We start from the raw sequence: 23,567 nt of genomic DNA, 5'->3' as shown, positions 1-23,567 counted from the left end.
GTCACTCTGGAGACTGCAGGCTGCTAAGAGGACTCTGTGCTGAATCCCCCGAGGATTGTTCTCAGGGATTAAAACACTGGTGCTCCGAGGCTCACTTGGTGTGGAGGCATAACATGCAAATTGGAGGTGGCCAGGGCAAGAAAACTTGCTCTACACAACAAATGAAATGCTGGCCCATTATGAAGAAGTCATGTTGAGGAGAGTGGCAGAGAAAGGACCCAGGCAGAGTGGAAAGAGCAGAGGAGCTTTGGAGAAATAATTGAGAGCTTGGAAGAAAATTTAAAAATCATTTGAAGAGAAGAGTTGGCAATATGTTAAATCTTCTCCTTGACAGCCCACAAAAAATCCTGGGTAAAATTCCCATTTCATCTTCATGCATTTTGGAATTGAATGAAGTTTAAGGATATGTTGAAACATGGAACATGACTTCCTCTGTGAGCCAGGAGCTGCTTGGCCTAGGAATTATGGGGTTGTTCCATTTCCCCTCCTGCTGCTGTCCTCTTGACTGGTTCATTGCTTACCAGCATCTCTGCCAGGGGAGCGCAAGGAAAGAAAAAGGTATAGCTGAGCATAGCGGAACATGCCTATTGTCCCAGCTACTCAGGAGGCCAAGGTGATTGAGGATCGCTTGAGCCCAGGAGGTCAAGGCTGCAATGAGCTATGATTGTGCCACTACATTCCAGCGAGGGCCCTTACCTCTTAAAAAAAAAAAAAAAAAGGAAAGGAAAAGGTAAAACCCAGATGAAAGAATAATTTCACCTCTGTCACATAAGCCATCAACAAACGTTGACTGAGCATCTGCAATTAATCAAAGCATCATGCTAGAAACTGCAGGGACAGCCAAGAAATAAAGACACGGCCCTGCACTGAGGATGCTGACAGTCTTCCCAAAAAGGAGAAGAAATGGGCACTAGAAAGGGGAGGCGACCGCTCAGGTGTGCAGGGATCCGTTCTGCGATCAGGCCTGCCCTGCACCGCACGCTGGCACCACATGAAAGCAGCCTCGCTCTCTCATCTCAGACTTTCTTTTCTCTAGAGGAGTGATGTGCTGAGCTGTGGTCTCAGAGCCAAAGTCTGAACAGGAGAGAACCCTTTGCTTTCTGGAAGAGTGGCAGTGGAAGGACCAAAGAAGTGGCAGAGAGCCTACTGTTTATGTATTGGATGCTCTTATTAAGCTTAGTCGAAGGTCATTTTCCCAGGCCTGTGGTGACGCCCAGGCTTTTGTCACTTTTATCTTGTAGACATGGACCTGAAATGTCCACATGAGGTCCCACAAATTACATTTCACTTAGCTTGTGTACTCTTGGATGCACCCTTTCGTAGAATTCAATTTGGTACTTATCAGTGTAGGATCCAGGAGCAGGGAGCTCTGCCCAGGGTCTGGGAGAAGCAAAAACAAAGAAGGGTTTTTGCCCACAGAGAGCCAGCGATCTAAGGGTGGGAATTTGGATTGGAAGCAGAAAGCCCCCAATTAATTGCAAGCACATCTGTCAAATTGGTAATCCCATCAAGAGCAAATGAACCAGTGCAGGACAGCCTTCGGCACGTGGGTCTTCCATCTTTGCTTGTTAAGTGGTTGGTGGATGGATAGATGCTGTTGCTGAGATGGGTGCCTCTCATGGCTGGCAGGCGGGCAAGAACACATCAGATTCTGCCCCAGTTGGCACTACGCAAACAGGGTTATTTCACTCAAACCGGTGTTGAGAGAATGCTGCTGCTAATTCTATGAAATCTACAGGTGCATCCTGTTATTGCGGCACTGAGTTGAATTTCTGCAGTTTGTAATTTCCACCAGATTTTACTAGACAACGGCACAGGGGTCCTGTGGAAGACAAAATCCACCATGAATCAAATAACCCAACTCTACTCAAACGTCTAGTTCCCAGGCCACTACTGACTTGTGGGTTGTGCCACCTCTAAAACACTGGGAGAGAACAGTCAGTCGGTTTGTGTGAATCATGAAGTGAATCCTCCGTCCCCAACAGTTGAAAACTGACTTTGTTATCAATCTGTGGCTATGGTGACCCATGCTGTTGGGTCCCACAGATGTTGTCAGGAGGTCCCCTTTCCATTTGAGAGGAAGACATGTTTGCTGGGGGGATAGCAGCAAAGCTCCCTGCCACTTCTGTCATGGTTTTAGTTCAGGGATGGATAATAGAGTTTAATCTCTCAAGCCAGCATGGATTAGTTACCAATAGTGGCGCAGGACAAGGATTCTGAACCTTGCTGGAGCGCAGGGGGCTGTGGTCTTTGCAGGGAGGTGAAGGCATGCTTGTGTCACATTTTGTCTAGACGTCTGTACAGCTCTTCAGCTGACTTCCCTCACTCAAACGTTTCTCTCCATTCCATCATTCTTACCCACTGCTTCCAGTTTAATCTTTTTATTTTTATTTTTTTGACTGAGTCTTGCTCTGTCACCCAGGCTGGATTGCAGTGGCACGATCTCTGCTCACTGCAACCTCTGCCTCCCAGGTTCAAGTGATTCTCCTGCCTCAGCCTCTCAAGTAGCTAGGATTACAGGCACCCATCACCATGTCCAGCTAATTTTTGGTTTCTTTTTATTTGTTTGTTGGTTGGTTGGTTTGTTTGTTTTAGTAGAGACAGGGCTTCAGCATGTTGGCCAGGCTGGTCTCAAACTCCTGACCTCAGGTGATCTGCCCACTTCGGCAGTGCTAGGAGGGCAGAGTACTGAGATCACAGGCATGAACCACCATTCCCAGTCCAAATTTAATCTTCTTGAAGAATACTTTTCTTTTCCCTGATCTAAACTGTAATGTTTTAGGAGTGCTCATAATGTCTGTGAAATTAAGCCCAAATTTCTTAGCCTGGTATTCAAAATCCTTCATAACCTGCCCTGGTGTATCCCTTCAATATGAATTCTCCACTGTCTTTCATGCTGTCTTTGCAACAAAAATATCCCCAAGTGAACAACAGAACAAAACAAAAATCAACTGCTCATTATTCCCACAACACTTCCTCCTTTTTCTCGGCTTCCTCTATTAAATCCATAATCGCAAAGCTCACTCACTCCTTAACACCCAGCTCCAATGCTACCTGCTGAAGGAAGTCTTATGGCATCCCTCCGTCTGGAATTACTCCCCCTCCTCTGGGCTGTTCCCTTATCTGTATCTTAGTAATACTGAAAGTAATCACTAGTGGCCAGGTGAGGTGGCTCATGCCTGTAATCCCAACACTTTGGGAGGCCGAAGCGGGTAGATCACAAGGTCAGGAGTTCAAGACCATCCTGGACAGCATGGTGAAACCCCATCTCTACTAAAAGTACAAACAAATTAGCCAGGCATGGTGGTGCCTGCCTGCAATCCCAGCTACTCAAGAGGCTGAGTCAGGAGAACTGCTTGAATCCGGCAAGTGGAGGTTGCAGTGAGCTGCGATTGCACCACTGGACTCCACTCTGGGCGACAGAACAAGACTCTGTCTCAAATAAATAAATAAATAAATAAATAAATAAATAAATAAATAAAACAGGAAAGTAATTACTAGCATTGATTAGGCACTTACTGCACGGCAGGCGCTGTGCTGAGAATGCTGCACGTGTCTCTCACTGGATTTTCACAGCAATCTGGTGGGGCAGGCATGCCATCACCATTTCCATGTGATAAATGCAGGCATTGTGTCTCATCGTGGTTGTGAAACACCCACACGTAATTCATGAGGAGTGGTGTTGTGTCTAGGTCCCAGGTCTGGCTAACCCTTAAACCTGCCACAGTTCTGGCTAACCCTTAAACATGCCACAATCCCATCACTCCCAGGGCATTTACCAATTTAGAACTGCCTTGTAGCTCTCTGGAGACACAGCTGATCATTCCTGCAAGCCTCTACGCATCTTTAGAAGGAGGATATGCCTCTAGGTCACCTTTTTCTTCCTAGTGCTGAGTTCAGCACTTAGCATGGAATTCATGCTCTGTAATTAAGTTTTGAGTGAATGACTGTATGCAGAACCTTTTCAGAGCTCTGGATTTGGGAAACACAGTTCTTAGAGCATCAGCCTTCACTGTATTTCATCAGGCTTTTACTTTGTGGAATTGGATTTGAGAAAAAAAAAATCACTGTTGTGGCCCAAGTCTAGATTCCACAATGATGCAATATGTTATGAAGAGCTTGATGGGAATCGCCAGCATCCGTAGGGAGAATGGTCAGTACACTCAACCAGGGAATTCAAGGAACCGGATGTAATCAGCCTGCTGATGTAAATTCCTTCTCCTTCCTCCTCCTTCTCCTCCCTCCTTCCTCTTCCTCCACCTCCTCCTTCTTTCTTTCTTATGGTTTTATTTAAAAACAAAACATGCACATGAGCCATCTAATCATCTTCTTTGCTGCACAGCCCGGCACTGGGATTGGTGACTGCAGTGGGCAGCTGGGCCACTGTTTCCATGATGGTATTGCAGTTCTTGGGGGCAGTCTCAGCACACTGGAATGTGTTACACTTCAGCAGTATCTCCAGCTTCTGGACGAAAGCTTCCGGAAGCTGCTGGGCAGCATGCACTCTGCTGCTCTCATAATCTGTGCCAGGCATCAATATCAGGGAATCTTCTACTAACCCTGTCGTCAATAAGAGTCATTAATGCCTCTGCATTTCTGCCAGTTATGCTAATTTTGATGTATTGGCCTGACTGGTGCTAGATGAACTTTTTGTCCTTTTTATGAGGATCTTGGTCTTCATGAGGGGGTCCTAGCCCAGCCACGATGCCAACTAAGAGAGGAAGATGAGGGGACGCTGTGTGAAAGGGTGAGGGAATGTGAGCTCTGTCAACTCCTTCTTTTGGGAGCACAGAGTGTTCTCTGTGATGCACTCGCCTCTCCCTAAGAGCTAAGTGGGCTGGGGTGGTGGCTCATGCCTGTAATCTCAGCACTTTGGGAAGCTAAAGCAGGAGGATCACATGGGGCCAGGAGTTTGAGACCAGCCTAGGCAAATAGGCTAGATTCTCTAGAAAATAATTTAAAATGGGCCGGGCGCGGTGGCTCAAGCCTGTAATCCCAGCACTTTGGGAGGCCAAGGCGGGTGGATCACGAGGTCAAGAGATCGAGACCATCCTGGTCAACATGGTGAAACCCCGTCTCTACTAAAAATACAAAAAAAAATTAGCTGGGCATGGTGGCACGTGCCTGTAGTCCCAGCTACTAGGGAGGCTGAGGCAGGAGAATTGCTTGAACCCAGGAGGCGGAGGTTGTGGTGAGCCGAGATCGTGCCATTGCACTCCAGCCTGGGTAACAAGAGCGAAACCCCGTCTCAAAAAAAAAAAAAAGAAAAAGAAAAAAAGAAAATAATTTAAAATTAACTGGGTGTGGTGACACACGCCAATAGTCCCAGCCACTCAGCAGGCAGAGGTGGGAGGATCCTTGAACCTGGAAGTTTGAGGCTGCAGTGAGCTAACCATTGTGTCACGGCACTCCAGCCAGACACAGAGTGAGACCCTCTCTCTGCAATTAAAAATCAAAAAAGAGCAGACCAACTTCTGGGAACTGAAGGGAGTACGTTTGTCTTCTGAGGACGTGAACAAGAGAGTGTGAGGAAGGAAAATACAGTATCTTATTTCTTTCAGGTTCTGAACAACTTCACCCTGCTTTATAAAGACCCACAGTTTCCCCCACATTTCCCCCCCAGAAACTTCTACTGTCAGAGCTTCAGAAAATAAAAACAAAAACAAAGCAGGGACTTCCTGGGTAAGGAAGCCAGAGGATTATTTCATAACAAGCATGCTTTTTTCACATGACATCTGGAGGGTTAAAACAGAACAGAGAAGCCAGCCACCTGCGAAGGAGGTCTGAAGAACCCAGAAGAGACATCAGCAAGTGCTTCGTTTCATGGAATCCAAAGGTCTGTTTTGTCAGCTATGGCCAGATGGGTTATTAACAGTAACTCGAATTGACGAAATTCATTTTTCTTCTGAGAAGTTCGAAACTTTTTGTTTGAGTAACCTCATTCTTCCCCTCCCCAACACGAAATGAAAGATTCTGCTCCTTGTCTGTTAGATGAAGATACTGAACTCTGTTGAGATTAGGTTAATTTCATCCCTCGTGGGTGTGGGATGAATTTCTTGTTCTCTCACTTGTCTTTTTCTTTCTCTTTCAACATTGTGCTTTAAAATTGACAAATAGTAACTGTACATACTCATGCGTATATGGTAATGTTTCGAAACATTTAATGTGTAGTGATCAGATCAGCATAATTAGCACATCTGTCATGTCAAACATGCATCCTTTCTTTGTGTTGGGAATATTCAGTATCCTCCTTCTAGCTATTTCCTTTTTTTGTTTGTTTGTTTGTTTTTGTTTCGAGACGGAGTCTCATTCTGTCGCCCAGGCTGGAGTGCAATGGTGTAGTCTCGGCTTTCTATAACTTCTGCCTCCCAGGTTCAAGCAATTCTCCTGCCTCATCCTCCCAAGTAGCTGAGATTATAGGTGCCTGCCACCATACCTGGATAATTTTTTGTATTTTTAGTAGAGACAGTGTTTTGCCATGTTGGCCAGGCTGGTCTCAAACTCCTGATCTCAGGTGATCCACACACCTCGGCCTCCCAAAGTATTGGGATTACAGGTATGAGCCACTGCCTCACCTCCTTCTAGCTATTTGAAACTATGTAATACATTGTTGTTAACTGTAGTCATCCTATAGTGGTACAAAACACTAGAACTTGTTCTTCCTGTCTAGCTGTAATTTTGTATCCTTTAATAAAAGTCTCCCTATCACTCCATTTTCCTCTCCCTTTCCCAGCCTCCAGTATGCTCTGTCTACTTTTTACTTCTGTGAGACCATTTTTTAGCTTCCACATGTGACTGAGAACGTGCAGTGTTTAACTTTCTGTTCCTGGCTTATTTCGTTTTTCATAATGTCTTCAATTCCATTCATATTGCTGAGGATGATGGGATTTCATTCTTTTTTATGGCTGAACAGTATTCCATTGTGTATATATACCAAATTTTCTTTACCCATTTTTCCGTTGTTGGATTCCTAACAACTGTCTTTTTCTGAAAAAGCCAACTCTCTCCTGTTATGACCCGTAATTCCCCATGTTAGTGACTTGTCTGCCTTTTTCTCTTTTTTAATTTTTGGAGTCAGCAGGATCTTGCTCTGTCACCCAGGCTGGAGTGCAGTGACATGATCTCACAGCAGCCTCTAACTCCTGGGCTCAGGTGATCCTCCCATGTCAGCCTCCTGAGTAGCTGGGATTACAGGCTCATGCCACCTTGCCTGACTAATTGTTGTATTTTTTTTGTAGAAACAGGGTTTCATCTTGTTGCCCAGGCTGGTCTCTAACTCCTGGGCTCAAGGGATCTGACTGCCTCAGGCTGCCAAAATGCTGGGACTACAGGTGTGATCAACTATGCCCAGCTTGTCTGCCTTTTTAAGACAAATAATGGAATTCTTCATTTTCCGCTGAGCTTATTTTTGGTGCTCTGCTGCCACTTCTATTTATTGAGTACCTACTATGTGACAGGTACATAAGTACTTGTATCACAGTGAGAATAAAACAGTCAAAATCCATGCTATTATAATGCCACTCAAGTTCTGATGAGGTAAACAGACAAGAAGCAAATAAACAGATGAAAATATGGTATATTATGAGAAAATACTGAAAAAAAAAAAAAGGAAAATATGGTGTAATGTTCCGGATGGTAAGTCTTACAAAGAAAAACCACGCAGGCAAGTCAGTCATGCCAGGATGGGGCGGAGAGGATGCTTATTTAGGTCTCACTATGTTGCTCAGGCTTGTCTTGGACTCATGAGTTCAAGCAATCCTCCTGCCTTAGCCTCCCAAGGGTGCTGGGATTACAGATATGAACCACTGCTCCTGGCCAATGCAACCATTCATTGATGGGCATTTAGGTCGATTCTGTATCTTTGCTATTGTGAATCACCCTGATACCTCTGATCCCGTAAGGTCTGTCTGGTCACACGGCCTGGGTGTCGGGCTCTGGGTACCCAGCATGGACCTGCTGCTGTGCGCTTTCCTGCTCCGATTCCCACTGAAAGCTCAGCCTTTAGTGTCACTGGATCTGCATGGCAAGCCAGTGCTCCCAGGTGTAGACGGTGCTGCTTCTGGAATGCAAAGAGGTCCACTAAGCCTTGTGCCTCTTTCTTCATGGTGGGGAGTGCAAGACAGAATCATTTGTCTCTTATAAAGGGGTATCAGGCTGGGTGCGGTGATTCATGCCTGTAATCCCAGCACTTTGGGAGGCCAAGGCAGGCAGATCACCTGAGGTCAGGAGTTTGAGACCAGCCTGGCCAATATGGTGAAACCCTGTCTCTACTAAAAATATAAAAATTAGCTGGGCTTGGTGGCTCATGCCTGTAATCCTAGCTACTCAGGAGGCTGAGCTTGAACTCAGGAGGCAGAGGCTGCAGCAAGGTGAGATCTCACCACTGCACTCCAGCTTGGGCAACAGAGCGAGACTCTGTCTCAAAAAAAAAAAAAAAAAAAAAAGGGTGTCAGAGACAACTGGGTGTGTCACTTGGTATGTATGTCCCAGCATACCCCTGACCACTGGATTCCAACATTTTTATGGATGTGTAGCAGCCTCCCGAATATGAAGAGCCCCTTCCCACTCTGCAGCTCATGTGTCTTACAGAGACTTCCAGCAGGTTAGTTCCTTTGTGCTCATCTGGCCTGGTTGGCAAAATATCCCCGTGATGTTCAGCAGAAGAGCTGGACCTTCCAGATCTCTTCCCCGTTATTATAGAGGGCAGGAGAATTAACACAGCTCTAGGAAAAAATTGTGAATGCATATTGTTCCCCCTTGCAACTATTTCAGATTCTTTTTTGTGATTAAAAAAATAAATAAGGCCGGGCGCGGTGGCTCACGCCTGTAATCCCAGCACTTTGGGAGGCCGAGGCAGATGGATCACAAGCTCAAGAGATCGAGACCATCCTGGTCAACATGGTGAAACTCCATCTCTACTAAAAAATACAAAACATTAGCTGGGCATGGTGGTGTGTATCTGTAATCCCAGCTACTCAGGAGGCTGAGGCAGGAGAATTGCCTGAACCCAGGAGGTGGAGATTGTGGTGAGCCGAGATCGTGCCATTGCACTCCAGCCTGGGTAGTAAGTGCAAAACTCCGTCTCAAAAAAAAAAAAAAAAAAAAAAAAAAAATTAAAAAAAAAAAAAAATTAAAAAAAAAAAAAGCCAGGCACAGTGGCTCATGCCTCTAATCCCAGCACTTTCAGATACTGAGGCAGTTGGATCACCTGAGGTAGGGAGTTCAAGACCAGCCCAATCAACATGGAGAAACCCCATCTCTAAAAATACAAAATTAACCAGGCATTATGGTGGGCACCTGTAATCCCAGCTACTCAGGAGGCTGAGGCAGGAGAATCACTTGAACTCAGGAGGTGGAGGTTGCAGTGAGCCAAGATCGTGCCATTGCACTCCAGCCTGGGCAACAAGAGCAAAACTCTGTCTCAACAAACAAACAAACAAACAAACAAACAAACACACACACACACTTGGCCAAATCATAATGCTGCAGATAGCCTGCCTGAAGCTGTGTTAATCTGCTCTGCTGGCTGCAACTACTGTTAACCTATTCCACTGACTTTGTGGTCATCTACTGTTGTTTTCGGGATCTATCTGGTGTCTTCCAAGGTCAGACTGGAGAATTTAATGGAAATATGTTGGGGCACCACCACCCCTGCCTCCTTCACATCAGTAGTCCACAAGTCCCGTGGGCCAATTCTGGCCACTTCCTGTTTGTATACCTCCTTTCCTCTACAAATGGCTTTCATGCTTTCACATAGTTGGTAAAAAATCAAAAGAAGAATAATATTTTGTGATATGTGAAAACTGTATGAAACTCAAATGTCAGTGTCCGGAAGTAAAGTTTTACGCAAAGTCAGGAATGTTCATTCATTTGCAGCTTGTCTCTAGCTGCTTGTGTGCTCAGGACAAATGCATGCAGTGGGACCTGCGGGACCCATAGGGTCTCAAATGTTAACCAAGTCCTGCTTTAGACCCTTAAGCATGGCCCTCATCCTTGCCAGCCCATGGGCTGTGATATTGCCTTTTTTTTTCTTTTTGTCTGAGTCGGAGTCTCACTCTTTGGCCAGGCTGGAGTGCAGTGGCACGATCTTGGCTCACTGCAACCTCCGCCTCCCGGGTTCAAGTGATTCTCCCACCTTAACCTCCCAAGTAGCTGGGATTACAAGCATTCAGCCTGTGATAGTGTCTTTAATTTTCTATCTTGATTTTAGAAGAGGAAGCTTTAGCATCTCCCTTTTGGCTGTTCTCACTATGATGTCCTCACTGGCCAGACCAAGGAACTGCCATGGGAAGCGTGCCAGTTCTCAAGCATGTCAACCCCAGTTGCATATTCAGAGACTGGGAAAATGGACCATGGGGTGGGTTCACGTCAACTGGGCCTTGGCAAGGACTTAATTATTATCTGCTCTCTACACCCACAGTCTAACCTCAGCTCTCAAGATAACGATGTCAACACCAATTCTTAAAATGGTTGGCTATTTTCCTTCCTGTATGATGTTTGCTTAAGTAAAGGGCCACAGGCCCATTCGGTGAATGACTGGGAAATTATTATTATTATTATTACTGAGATGGAGTCTCATTCTGTCACCCACGCTAAAGTACAGTGGTGTGATCTTAGCTCGCTGCCACCTCCACCTCCCGGGTTCAAGCAATTCTCCTGCCTCAGCCACCCATGTAGCTGGGATTACAGGTGCCCGCTACCACACCTGGCTAAGTTTTGTATTTTTAGTAGAGATGGAGTTTCCCTATGTTGGCCAGGCTGGTCTTGAACAACTGACTTCAAATAATTCGCCTGCCTCGGCCTCCCAAAGTTTTGGGATTATAGACATGAGCCACTGCGCCCAGCCAACTGGGGAATTATTATTACAGATCCTTGAAGTGGTGCTGCAGATTCCTTCCTCCTGGTGGGGAGGGTGGCCAATGGATTCTGTGACTGATCACAGCCATAGAACTGAACACTGGGCAAAGGATCATGATTTTCTGTGGGGATGACTGCCCTCAGCCTTCTGGTCAACCACACTTTGTGTCTTCCGACCGTACAAGCTTGTTGGCTGCTCTGCTAGGCTCACTGACAGCAGTGGGGATGACACCTCAGTGACAGAGGCCAGGTGGCAGCTCTTAATCACTGGAAGCCTGGAGGATGCAGTTATCATAAGGAGCAGCAGGGCCTCAGAGCTGCAGCCGTGGTGGCCTGACCTGCAGAGCTCTGGAGATGAATACTCCCATGTGGCATCTCTAGGGGGAAAAGGTTCTGGCTGGGTCTTGCTGCTACTCTGATGCCTTGAGACGGGGGTATTCTGAAAGGAGAGCATTCTGAAAGGAGCCTGTATTTTCTTAAGAAACAAGAGGACTTTGCATTGCCTTAAGACAAAGAGGAATGCCAGCTAGGCGTAGTTTTCCACTTTTCTATCTCCCACACTGCTCAGGAGAGGAGAGATCCTTTGTCAATTACTAGGAAATTCCTTTGGCTTTCAAACTTGGTTTTCTTTCTTTCTTTTTTTTTTTTTCTTTTTACTCTGCTCTGTTTGAATTCCTTCAGCTCAAACTGGGTTTTCAGTTGCCTGTTAAACACCCATAGCTGGCCAGGCACAGTGGCTCACGCCTGTAATCTCAGTACTTCAGGAAGCCGAGGCAGGAGGATGGCTTGAGCTCAGGAGTTTGAGACCAGCCTGTGGGCAACATGACAAAACCCTGTCTCTACCAAAAAGTACAAAAAGTAGCCAGGCATGGCAGCACATGCCCACAGTCACAGCTGCTCAGGAGGGTGAGGTGGGAGGATCAGGCGAGCTCAGGAGGTCAAGGCTGCAGTGAGCTGTGCTCAAGCCAGTGGTTCTCCAGCCTGGGCGACAGAGTGAGACCCTGCCTCAAAACCAAACAAAAAACAAGAAAAAAATTAAAATCACCCACATCTTTTTGTAGAGCGTGCGTGGAACCCAGCAATAGTTGTCCAATCCCATTGTCCTTAAATACCATTTTCCTGCACTTCTCAAATACCTGACACCTCACACCAGCTAGTGCCCTCCCTTGCCCAGGTGTCCCTTCCCAGCACACCTAGAAAGTTTGCTAAATTTATGACCGTTCATGTTCATTGAGGTTTGCTGTCATTTCTCAGTCTTCCCATCTGGGCCTCTTATGTTTTTGCCACGGTCTGTTATCTGATGTGCTACTTTCACAGCAACCTCCACCCTATTTTGCTGAGCACTGTCAGCCCAGGTCTCACCTCCTTTTTCCGCCATATCATCCCTTAAATCTCTGCTTTAAGCTCTTAGTTTATAGAGGCTACTGCTCCATTCCATTAACAAAATCCATGACTGTATACTCAGCCCAGTGTTTGTCTGTTCCATCATAATCTCTTTCTTGGGCTATTTTACTTTCCCCCTTTTTTCTTGGTTTAACATTATGTTGATCTGTGTTGGGTACATTTTTTCATTTTTATGGAAATTTCTCAGAGTCAATTCCTTCCTAAACAAGCTATTTGTAGGGGTTTAGGTAGGGAATATCCTGAGGTCCTGGTCCAGAGTAGGAGAAATTCTTAGATACAGGGAGGATGTGTGTAGAATCTGTACTTTTAGTCTTTATTTCACCATATCAGCAGCTGCAAAGATGCTTACAATTTCTTTCTTTACTTGCCTCAGTCACAGTCCACTTCTTGCAAAAGTGTGATTCCTCATCCCCCAGATCAGTGCCTCTTCTGCTTCTCCTACTTTACGAATGCAGCCAAGAGCATATCCCATTTCTATTGGTCCAAGCAAGGGAATATTGGCTTTGCTCATCCATGTAAGCTTCTTATTCTGCAGGGCTGTGCTATTCCGGTGCCTGAGGTGATCCACGCAGGGAGCGTTATCCTGTCCTGATTTTCTTTGTCTGCGTATGGCAGCCATTTCCTGTAGTCTAGAGTCAGACACATAGTCTGGTTAAAGACCGAGTTTGCACTTCTGTTTCTCATCCATCTGTAGATTCAGGTGATATCTAAGATGAGAAAGAGCTGTGCCAACTCAACTTGTCCCTTTTAAAACTCAAGGGCTTGCTAAGCCCTGGTTGTAATAGTCAAAGCCAAATAGAATTCTTCATTAATAAACTCTGATACAGATTTAGGATGAGTTTCTAAGAAACTAGACCCAGGATTTCAAGATAGAAGTCAAACATTTTATTTTTTTTTTATTATTTTATTTTATTTTATTTTTTTCCAAATTGTTTTCCACAGCAGCTGTACCATTTCATTCCCACCAGTAATGCATGAGGGTTCCAGTTTCCCCACATCCTCACCAATACTTGTTTTTTTTTTTTTTTTTTAACTCACAGCCATCTTAGTGGGTGTTAAGTGATACTTCATTTTTCTTTTTTTTTTCTTTTTTTTTTTTTTTTTAGAAAGAGAAAAAGAATAATAAGAAAAAGAATAAAGAAGAGGAAGAAAGAGAAAGAGGAAGAGGGAGAGAGAATAGGGGTATTGCTTTGTTGCCCGGGCTAGAATGCAGTCTAAATATGGGTATGCCTATAATTATCCTTAATAACGGAGACATGAAAGAAAATGAGGGAAGAGAGTAACAAACAAGGAGCCAACCAACATTTCATTTAAACTTCTAAGTTGATATGATGTGGTACTGATAAGAGTGTATATTTTGTGTAAAGTGGAGAGTTCTATAAATGTTAATTACGTTTACTTGTTCCAGATCTGAGTTCAAGTCCTGGATATCGTTGTTAATTTTCTGTCTCATTGATCTGTCTAATATTAATGTTGAAGTCTCCCACTGTTATTGTGCGGGAGTCTAAGTCTCTTTATAAGTCTTGTAAGTCTGGGTATTCCTGTATTGGGTGTGTATATATTTAGGACCTTTAACTCTTCTTGTTGTTGCATTGATTCTTTTATCATTATATAATGTCCTTCTTTGCTTCTTTTGATCTTTGTTGCTTTAAATACTATTTTATCAGAGGCAAAAATTGTAACTTCTGCTTTTTATTTATTTATTTTTGCTCTCTGGTTAGTTGGTAAGTCTCTCTCCATCCTTTGTTTTGTGTCTTTGTGTATCCTTGAATGTGAGATGAGTCTGGATGCAGCATACAGTTTTAGTTTTTTGTCCAAATTGGCTGTCTGTCTTTGAATTGAGGAATTTAGTCAATTTAAATTTAGAATTAATAATAATATATGTGAGTTTAATACTGCCATTTGCCCATTAGTTGATATAAATTCTTCATTATATTAATGTTCTTTACTTTTTGGTATTTTTTAGAAAGGCTGATACTGTTTGTCCCTTTCTATGTGTAGTGATTCTTTCAGAAGCTCTTGTAAAGCAGGCCTGGTGGTGATGAAATCTCTGAGTGCTTGCTTGTTCACAAAAAACTTTATTTTTCCTTCACTTAGGAAGCTTAGTTTGGCTGGATGTGAAATTCTTGGTTGAAAATTCTTTTCTTTAAGGATGTTGAATATTGGTCCCCACTCTCTTCTGGCTTGTAGGGTTTCTGCTGAGAGATCTGCTGTAAGTCTGATAGGCTTCCCTTTGTGGGTAACCTGACCTTTCTCTCTGGCTGCCCTTAGTATTTTCTCCTTCATTTCAACCCTGGTGAATCTGACGATTATGTGCCTTGGAGTTGCTCTTCTTGAGGAATATCTTTGTGGTGTTCTCTGTATTACCTGGAGTTGAATATTATCCTGCCTTACTAAGTTGGAAAAATTTTCCTGAATAATATCCTGAAGCATATTTTCCAGCTTGGATTCATTCTCTTCGTCACATTCAGGTACACCTATCAAGCGTAGATTAGGTCTTTTCACATAGTCCCATATTTCTTGGAGACTTTGCTCATTCCTTTTTATCCTTTTTTCTCTAATCTTGTCTTCTAGTTTTATTTCATTAAGTTGGTCTTCGACCTCTGATATCCTTTCTTCTGCTTGATCAATTCGGCTCTTAAAACTTGTGCATACTTCACGTAGTTCTCGTATTGTGTTTTTCAGCTCCATCAATTCACTTATTTTCCTCTCTAAATTTTGTATTCTTGTTGACATTTCGTCAACCCTTTTTTCAAAGTTCTTAGTTTCTTTAGATTATGTTAGAACAAGTTCTTTTAATTCACAGAAGTTTCTTATTATCCACGTTTTGAAGCCTGCTTCTATAATTGGAACACACTCGTTCTCCATCAAGCCTTGTTTCGTTGCTGATGAGGAACTGGGATCCCCTGCTGAGGGAGAGGCGTTCTGATCTTGGGTATTCTCAGCCTTTTTTGACTGTTTTCTTCCCTTCGTTGTAGATTTATCCATCTGTGGTCTTTATAATTATCGTCTTTGTAATTGGGTTTCTGAGTGGACGTCCAACTTATTGATTCTCAGCGCCGAAATCTGAGCAACCCACTGCACCGACCAAATCAGCGGCGTTAAGACTGATGGTGCTTTTCTGACGCTGCACCGAGAACCGACGCTCTGAGGCGCCGGCAAAACCGCCTCGCCGGTCACAAGAGTCGCGCTGGCGACCCGTGGGGCTCCCCTGCTGGGAATCTCCTGGTGCGTGAGCAACAAGAATTCATGTGAAGGTGTGGCGTCCTCTCGTTCTTTGCGCTTTCACTGGGAGCTACGATCCCGAGCTGCTAGTGATCAGCCATCTTGGATCTCGCCAGAAGTCAAACATTTTAAGGAATCATCCCAAATTTCCGGGTTGTACCTGAATGTGTTAGAAATAGAAATGTTATCTTAGACTTGGAAACATGTTTCCCTGTATAGAGCTGGTGTGTCATGGTGAGCTGGGGCTCTGCCCATGTTTCCCTGGGAGAATAAGGCGTGGAATTTCAGAGGACAGCTTTGGGACCTGGGAACTCTGAGTCTGGGTATTTATGACCTTGGGCAAATAACTTCAAGCTGCCAAATGGAGATGATAACAGCTCCCAAGTAAAGCTTCTAGGAGGATGACATTGGCTAAAATATATAAATCACTCTTCCTGGAGCCTGGCACGTAGGAAGTGCTTGCTCAATGACATTAGTTGTCAGAGTGGGAAGAATGGCAGAGTTCCAATGGGACCGAGGGCACTAAACAGTACAGTCCCAGAGATACGCCTGGTGGGAGTGTCACTGCCCTGCTCATTACGTAGATCGTCTTCCCCTCCCAAGGCAGCTTAAGATACTAAAAAGTGCACTAACCTCAGTCAGGCAAACCTGGGTCCCCATCATAGTTCAGTCACTTACTGGTTGTTTGACTTCAGCAAATTCCCTAACCTCCCTGAGGATCAGTTTCCTGTTCTGAAAAATGGGCATAACAACACCGGTCTCGCTGAGTATTGGGAATGCGTGAGAGGATTTACGTGAAAGACCCCGGCACCCAGCTGGCAGAAGTTCTTCCAGAAATGTTTTTCCTCTGTGCGGAGCTGTTGTTACTGCTCTTTGCAACACTTTTTCTCCCCAGAGGGGGAGGATGTAACTTGAAAGTGTTACTAATCCCTCGAAACCCTCAGATCACAGATAAACTCACTTCCCGATCGTGCCACGTAAGCCAATGATCTGGCTTTGATGACCTGATCACACGTTAGGGACCACATTAAGGTTGCCACTTAAAGCTGTACTCCTGTTCAAAGCGCTAGAGCAAGGTTTGCTATTCTGCCCCCATTCTCTGAGGATGGCACTAAGGGGCACAATGGAAAGGGTAACAGTCTCTTGGCCTCCCTGGCTGAAGGCTGGGAACCTCCCAGCTGAAAAGGATAAAAACAGTTTATCATTTTATTGACCGTTTTAGGTGTGTGCAAATGTAAACTTGGCACTTAAAAAATATCGGCATGAGATCAGGCGCAGTGGCTCAGCTCAGGCTGATGTGGGTGGTTGGCTTGGGCTCAGGAGTTCGAGACCAGCCTGGACAATTTAGCAAAACCCTGTCTCTACAAAAATACAAAAAAACTAGCTGGGCATGGGGGCATGTGCCTGTAGTCCCAAATACTCGGGAAGTTGAGATGGGAGGATTGCTTGAGCCTGGGAGTTTGGGGCTGCCGTGAGCAGTGATTGTGCCACCGCACTCCAGCCTGGGAGACAGTGAGATCCTGCATCAAAAATATATCAAAATTTAAAAAATCCATATGAAAGCCATAAGTTGCACACAAAAGTTATGTTTTTAAAAAAGTAAATTTCTTATTGACAAGATTAGTTTTCAACTAATTAATGCAATTAAAAAATATATGAAAATCTTATCAAACAAGCAGAACAGACATCAATTAGGTGGAAGATGAATTAAAACTTAAAAAAATCTTAGAAATTTCCATATACTTTAATAATTGATAACCTCCTTCATTATATTTTTGTTTTTCTGGTTTTTGAAACAGAGTCCAACCCAGGCTGGAGTGCAGTGGTGAGATCTCAACTTATTGCAACTTCTACCTCCCAGGTTCAAGCAAGTCTCCTGCCTCAGCCTCCTGAGTAGCTGGGATAATAGCTACCCACCACCATGCCTGGCTAATTTTTGTATTTTTAGTAGAGACAAGGTTTCACCATGTTGGCCAGGCTGGTCCTGAACTCCTGGCCTCAAGTGATCCACCTGCCTCAGCCTCCCAAATGCTGGGATTACAGGTGTGAGCCACCTCAATTGGCCTTCTTGCATTATTTTTATTATGAAAGCAATGCAAGCATATTACTTGGAGATAAAAATGCAAACAAGTCAAAAAATTTAAATAAAGAACCCTTATAATCCCTATTTGGAGCAAGCCATACTGAAAAATATCTTTTAGATACTTTGTATATATTTATATATTTTTAAAACAAAAATGGGATCCTTCCATGTAAATTATTTGTTTCTCAACATAATTGAATTTCTGTAAGTTGTTCTTGCTTGCTATTTAGTTCATCCCTACCTTTTTGCTAATAGAAACATTACAGAGCAGGAATAACTGTAGGGGCTGAGTTAGAAAGACAAAAATTATAGTGAAAAATACTTTTAAAATTTCTGAAATGGACGAAGCTGCTTAGAGATATAAAAGAGGAGGCAAAAATCATTCTCCATGGTGCAACAAAAGCATCACTACACACGGAATCCTTGGGAATACTTATTTTTGATCAAATTATAATCATGATCAAATTGCCTTAACTATCTTGTTTTCCCAGGGACCTCAACCCTTTCTTTTCCCTGCTTCGGGGTCCCCTCGGCTCTGTCCATGCTGCCTACTGAGCATTTCACCCAGCCTTTCCTGCCAAACACCACCCCATCTTCTTTCTTCCTGGAACATCTGACCTGCTGATTCCCAGTTGTCGATAAATTACCATCTGCTGCTGCCTGCCTCTTGCCAGGAGCTGAGCACAGCTGGAGATCGTAGGACTTGTTTACCCCAGTGGCACTGCCTATGTTCACTCCCCAGCCTCGAAGGGGTGCCCCAGAGCCTCCGCCTTGTCCGTCTTCTAAAGCTCCACCATTTTGCGTGTGCTTCCTAATCATTGCATGGCTCGGGTTCTATTCCCCCATGGTGTTAAGCTTTGAATTCTCAGTGCCTAAAATGAAGATATTTGTTACTGTTGATGAGAAATGGAGACAAGCATGCGACTGCTTATGTGCCAAGAGATGAAGTGAGGCAGCTTTCCTCCTGGGAGTAACTAGAAAATTCCTAAACAATGGATGTCATTGCATCTAGGGTCTGTAAACCAGCACATTGCCTGTGTATGTATGATGGAATAAGTTGGGAACAAATGCACAAATCTTCAGCCAGAAAGGGAGGAAGGAGTGGTCTCAGACTGCAGAGTGGAGACGCCCAGTGGATTAGGAAGAACCGGTAGACAGCAGGTTCTTGCTGGAGGAAGTCCTGCAGGGCTTAGCCTCCTGATCGTGGGCCTCTGTACACCCACCTGTGCTTCGATCCGGGGTGGGAAGAGACCCAGCTTAGACACCTGTCTTGGCTCTTCTTCCTTTTTCTGTTGACACACTATTATTTCCTGCGTCTTTTATTGACCAAGTACTTCCTTCTGCTTTTCACTTTTTTATTTTATTTCTGGTTTCTTGCACAAGCGCTTAATTCATTTAGCTTATTTCACATTTTTAACTAATACAAAAATTTAACACCATGAATTGTCCTCTTAGTACTATCTGAGCTAAATCCCATGGGTATGTCATTTTCTTACTTTTCTAGGTCTTATGTTGAGTTTGTTTTCCTATTTAGTCCAAGTGTTATTTAAGCATTTAAAAATTTTCCAGGGGCAGGAATGTTTTATTTTCTGTTTTTTTTTTCATTAGTTTCTACTTTTATTGAATTGTGATCAGATAAGATTACCCACAAGATTCTACGTATTGGACTATATTAAGATTTTTCTCTGTGGTCTAAAATATGACTAATTGTGAATATTTTCCTTAGACACTTGAAAAGACATGTTGTCGGTTTAGAAGACAGTGTTTGACCTGTTAGATCTGTCACAGAAATTGTATTTTTAGGTCTTCTCAATCCTCGTTTACTTTTCGTACCCTTAGTCTGGCAAGGAGTGTGCCAATTCTTTCTGTCTATTCATTCACTCCTACAGTGTTTGCTATGAATAATGAGATTATGTTATTTGGTGCAAAGATTTTCCTATTTTTTTCTTTATTGTGAACTATGCTCCTCAGGATTATAAAATGCCCTTCTTAATCTTACTTAATACTTTTTGCCCTGAAATCAACCTTGAGTAAGTTGTTTGTGATTCTTGATTTTTGTTTATTTTTTGCATATGCTTTGGCATATCCTTTCCAGTCTTGTATTTTCAAACTCAGAAGAAACTTGCTTTAGCACTTTCTTTCTTTCTTTCTTTTTCTTTCTTTCTTTCTTTTTGAGATAGAGTTTCAAGGCTGGAGTGCAGTGGTGTGATCTCGGCTCACTGCAACCTCCACCTACAGGTTCAAGCATTCTCCTACCTCAGCCTCCCAAATAGCTGGGACCACAGGCATATGCCACCATGCCCAGCTAATTTTTTGTATTTTTAGTAGAGATGGGCTTTCACCATGTTGGCCAGGCTGGTCTCGAATTCCTGACCTGGTGATCCGTCTGCCTCGGCCTCCCAAAGTGCTGGGATTAGAGGCATGCGCCACTTTGCCTGGCCAGCACTTTCTTTTATACAACATTTAGTTGCTTGATGGTTTGTGTTCCAATTTCAGGTTGTCTTTTTTTAATAGGTAAGCTTAGGTCTGTATTTCTTCCTGTGAGACATTTGGTCTTGTTCTGTTATTGGGTTTGGTTATGCTTTGTGTTTTGTAACTTTTTCATATATTTCCCTATGTTGATTTATTTGTTTTGCTGTGTGTGTGTGTGTGTGTGTGTGTGTGTGTATTATTTGAAAGATTATAGTTTTGTTCTGCATTGCCCTCAGAATTATACCATCCTATGACGTCCTTAATCCTCTATTTCTTTGGTTTTCTTTTGCCTCTCTATTATATTTCTTTTTTTCCCCTCATTTCCCATTTTCTTAATCACTGGATTTTAATGGATTATAGTATCTTGGTATATTCCTTCGGACTAAGACGTCTGCTTAAATCTCTACCATTTGACTTATCGGCTTGAACTCTATTTGACACCCAATTACAGATGTAAAAATCGTATTTTCCCGAAGTCCCACGTTCCCTTCCCCTCCCTACTTCGGTCAGCGATGTTGTTTTTAAAGACCGAGGTTTTATAGCATTGACATTCTTTTCTGTATCCCAGTCGCGGCATCTGTTTCCTTAATCTTATGCTCAACCCCGTGCTCCTTGCCATCCTTTTGCCAGCATCTCGCCTATGCAGATTTATTTTCAACTTTTTGCTTATGTAGGAGTGGTCTTGAATGAATGAGATCGAGAGACGGAGAGACTCACCCCCCACCTCCCCCCATCAGAAAGCGCGGCCTCGGACCACTTCTCCTTCTTACCATCTGGGGGCGCTGCCGCGCGCTCCTCAAACTTTGTGGAATTTCGAAAACGTGCACCCAGGCGACACCTCTTGGTGGTAGAAGAGGACGCCTGCTGAGGGGAGCGTGCAGTGCGGTCCTCCCGCGGGCAGGGGGCAGTGCGGCAAGGCGCCCTCGGCGCAGGCGCAGAGGCCAAACCAGGCCTAGGCGCAGGCGCAGGCGCAGGCGCAGGCGCGGCACGCTCTCCCGGCAGCCCGCGCTCTCTGACCCCGCGCCGCCAAGCGCCCCGAGGACTCCGTGGAGGGTGGGCGCCGCCGAGGGCTCCTGCCGCCGGCGGGTTTCCGCGGAGTGCCGCCCGGCTCCGCGCTGCCGCCGCCGCGGCCCATGGGCAGAGTCGGCCGGGCGGGCCGGGTAAGTCGCGCCCTGGCGGCCCCAGAGGGGCGGCCTAGCGGGACCCGAAGCGGGCGCGCCTTCCCGGGAGGCGCTGGACGCGAGGCCGCGGCTTTAGGCCGCGTCGCGAGGGGTGGGGGCCGGGCCGGCGCAGCCCGAGCCTCCGCGGGTCTCAGTCCTCGCAGCGGGCCTTGGCCTCTCCGCCCGCCGCCGCCTCCGGTGACCCGGCCCTGGCCTTCTCCCTCCTCCCCTCCTCCTCCTGTCTGCCTCGGGCTCCTCGGCACTGAAGAGCGTTTCGCCTCCACTTCGTGCACCACGTCCTGACGAAGTCGCCCAGTCCCTAGACCCGGAGCGGGTCCCCCAGCCTGGCCCCGCTCAGTGGCCCCTCTCCCGGGCTCAGAGAAAGGAGCCTGTTCCTCTCCGGGTCTCAGAACTGGGGGTGCAGGCATTGGCGTTTCCCGGACCCCGGAGCTCCCCGAGATGGGAAGGCGGCCCGGACCCCGGCGTCGCCTCGGATCGTGCCGTTTGAGCGGCGTTTCAGCGCGCACGTCCGACCCCGGGCAGTCCTTGGGCTTCCCCTCCTGCCCAGAGGATGGGAAATGATGAGAATGCAGGTGGAACGAGGCTCTGCCCTTGCTTGCAGGAGTTTGGTTTCTAGGAAAGCAGGCGTGGGAACCCAGGCTGGGGTTGCCGAGGGACGCAAGATCTTGAGAGGAGGTGATGCTTACGTCGAGGCTGGAAGGTAGTTTGTTAGATGTGCGAGGTGGGAAAAAGGCTCCTGGCGGAGGAAGTAAGGGCGAAAGTAGCCGAAGTGAAGCCCCGTAGTGCGTTCTGGAAACTGCAGGTAAGGTAGAGAGGAAGGTTTGGGGAGGGGGTGCTGTGTTTCGAGGAGTAGTTCGGTCAGAACATGGGGGTTTCTTGAGCAGCTAAGCAGCGCCATTGAGGGTCCTTACTGCTAGAACCAGACATATGGATGGAAAATAGGATATTCTAGATCAGGGCAGGATGCGCATATACTCAAATAGACAGGTGCATGAGCACTGGCTTCCCGCAAACAGATGGAGTTTTTAAAGGATGCAACTCAGTTTCCAGATTTTTAGTTGATAAAGGCTGCAGATCGTAATAACGGCTTTTAGGGATTATGGGGTAACAATTTATGAGCTAAACGAGAGGGCTTTATTTTTAGAGTTAGTTAAGCAAGGTGCTGCGTGCTGTCCAGTTCGTAACAGCAGGTTGTGCGATCGTGGACCTCTGTGAAACCAAAGACGGCCTTTCTGGAGGCTCTTGAGAGGATTGTTGTAGACTCCCAAATGCAGCTTTATTTAAAGTGGATTTCTTTTTACCTAGTTTGTTTTAAATTACCTTCCCATTCTCCCTGCATATGAATTTTTCAGACCTCCCCGCAGCAGGGAGCAGACGATCCCAGGCTAGTCATCTCTCAAGCCTTCCATCATAGTCGATAGTGAAGGATGTTCTGTTATGCTCCTAAATTACAGGTGACTCTATTGAACTGTGTTTGCAGTTCTGTCCCACGGCGTTTTGGTAGTAGCAGAGTGTGAGAATGAATGGAAAGATTAAACTGACAAGGGCAGGTGAAGGTATGGGGAAAATTTTTTCAGTTCTTTAGAAAGTTGTGGTAGATCTTATACATGAGGTAGATGCCTTTTGTGCCGTATTTTTTGTGGACACCAAAGTGCACTGCCCCTCCTGTTCCTTTCTGTGTGTATTTGCCATATTTTTTGTTTCTCCTGAGACGGAGTCTTACTCTATGGTCCAAGCTGGAGTGCAGCGGCGCAACTGGCTCCCTGCAACCTCCACTTCCAGATTCAAATGACTCCCTGCCTCAGCCTCCTGAGTAGCTGGGGTTACAGGCACTCGGCACCACGCCCGGCTAATTTTTGTGTTTTTAGTGGACACGGGGTTTCACCATATTGGCCAGGCTGGTCTCAAATCCTGACCTCAGGTAATCCTCCCGCCTTGTAATCCCAAAGTGCTGGGATTACAGGTGTGAGCCACCCCGCCCTGTTTTACCATTTTCCTTAGGCTTCAAGGAGGCATGCTTTGTTTTATTGCATAAATATCTATTTAGTGATAGAAATATTTCTTCCTAACAAGCCTGCCTCTTTAGGTGCTCAGAACGCAGCCCTTGACTCATTATTGGTTGTGTGGTGATGGTAGTTTTCCTCTCCTTAATTATGGCTTACAACTTAAATTTTATCCTACTTATCTTAAGTTACATCCTCAGAAAGCAGATCTGCAGTGGCCAGGTGCTGTGGCTCATGCCTGTAATCCCAGCACTTTGGGAGGCCAAGGTGGGTGGATTACCTGAGCTCAGAAGTTTGAGACCAGCCTGACCAACATGGAGAAACCCTAACTCTACTAAAAAT

The 23,567-nt window shown here is 45.2% G+C and overlaps 1 protein-coding gene across 3 annotated transcripts in view; it reads left to right on the top strand.

Annotated features, from left to right (window-relative positions):
- RBM17 (RNA binding motif protein 17) overlaps positions 1 to 23,567 on the top strand; it is a 56,547-nt gene that overhangs the window by 5,612 nt on the left and 27,368 nt on the right. Inside the window, exon 1 of one of the 3 annotated variants that reach the window (XM_074405092.1) lies at positions 5,770 to 5,836. The exons of 1 other annotated variant lie outside the window; for it this stretch is intronic. The gene's annotated coding sequence lies outside the window, so the exon portion shown is untranslated. Of the gene's footprint in view, positions 1 to 5,769; positions 5,837 to 21,007; positions 21,202 to 23,567 lie in introns of those variants that run through there. One more of the 3 variants, XM_039478905.2, reaches the window with a different exon arrangement.

Source organism: Saimiri boliviensis, chromosome 8 (genome assembly GCF_048565385.1).
Source record: "Saimiri boliviensis isolate mSaiBol1 chromosome 8, mSaiBol1.pri, whole genome shotgun sequence".
In the NCBI taxonomy this organism is placed as follows: domain Eukaryota; kingdom Metazoa; phylum Chordata; class Mammalia; order Primates; family Cebidae; genus Saimiri; species Saimiri boliviensis.
Note: the sequence above shows the minus strand (reverse complement) of the source record. Positions and strands in the feature narration are given on the sequence as shown.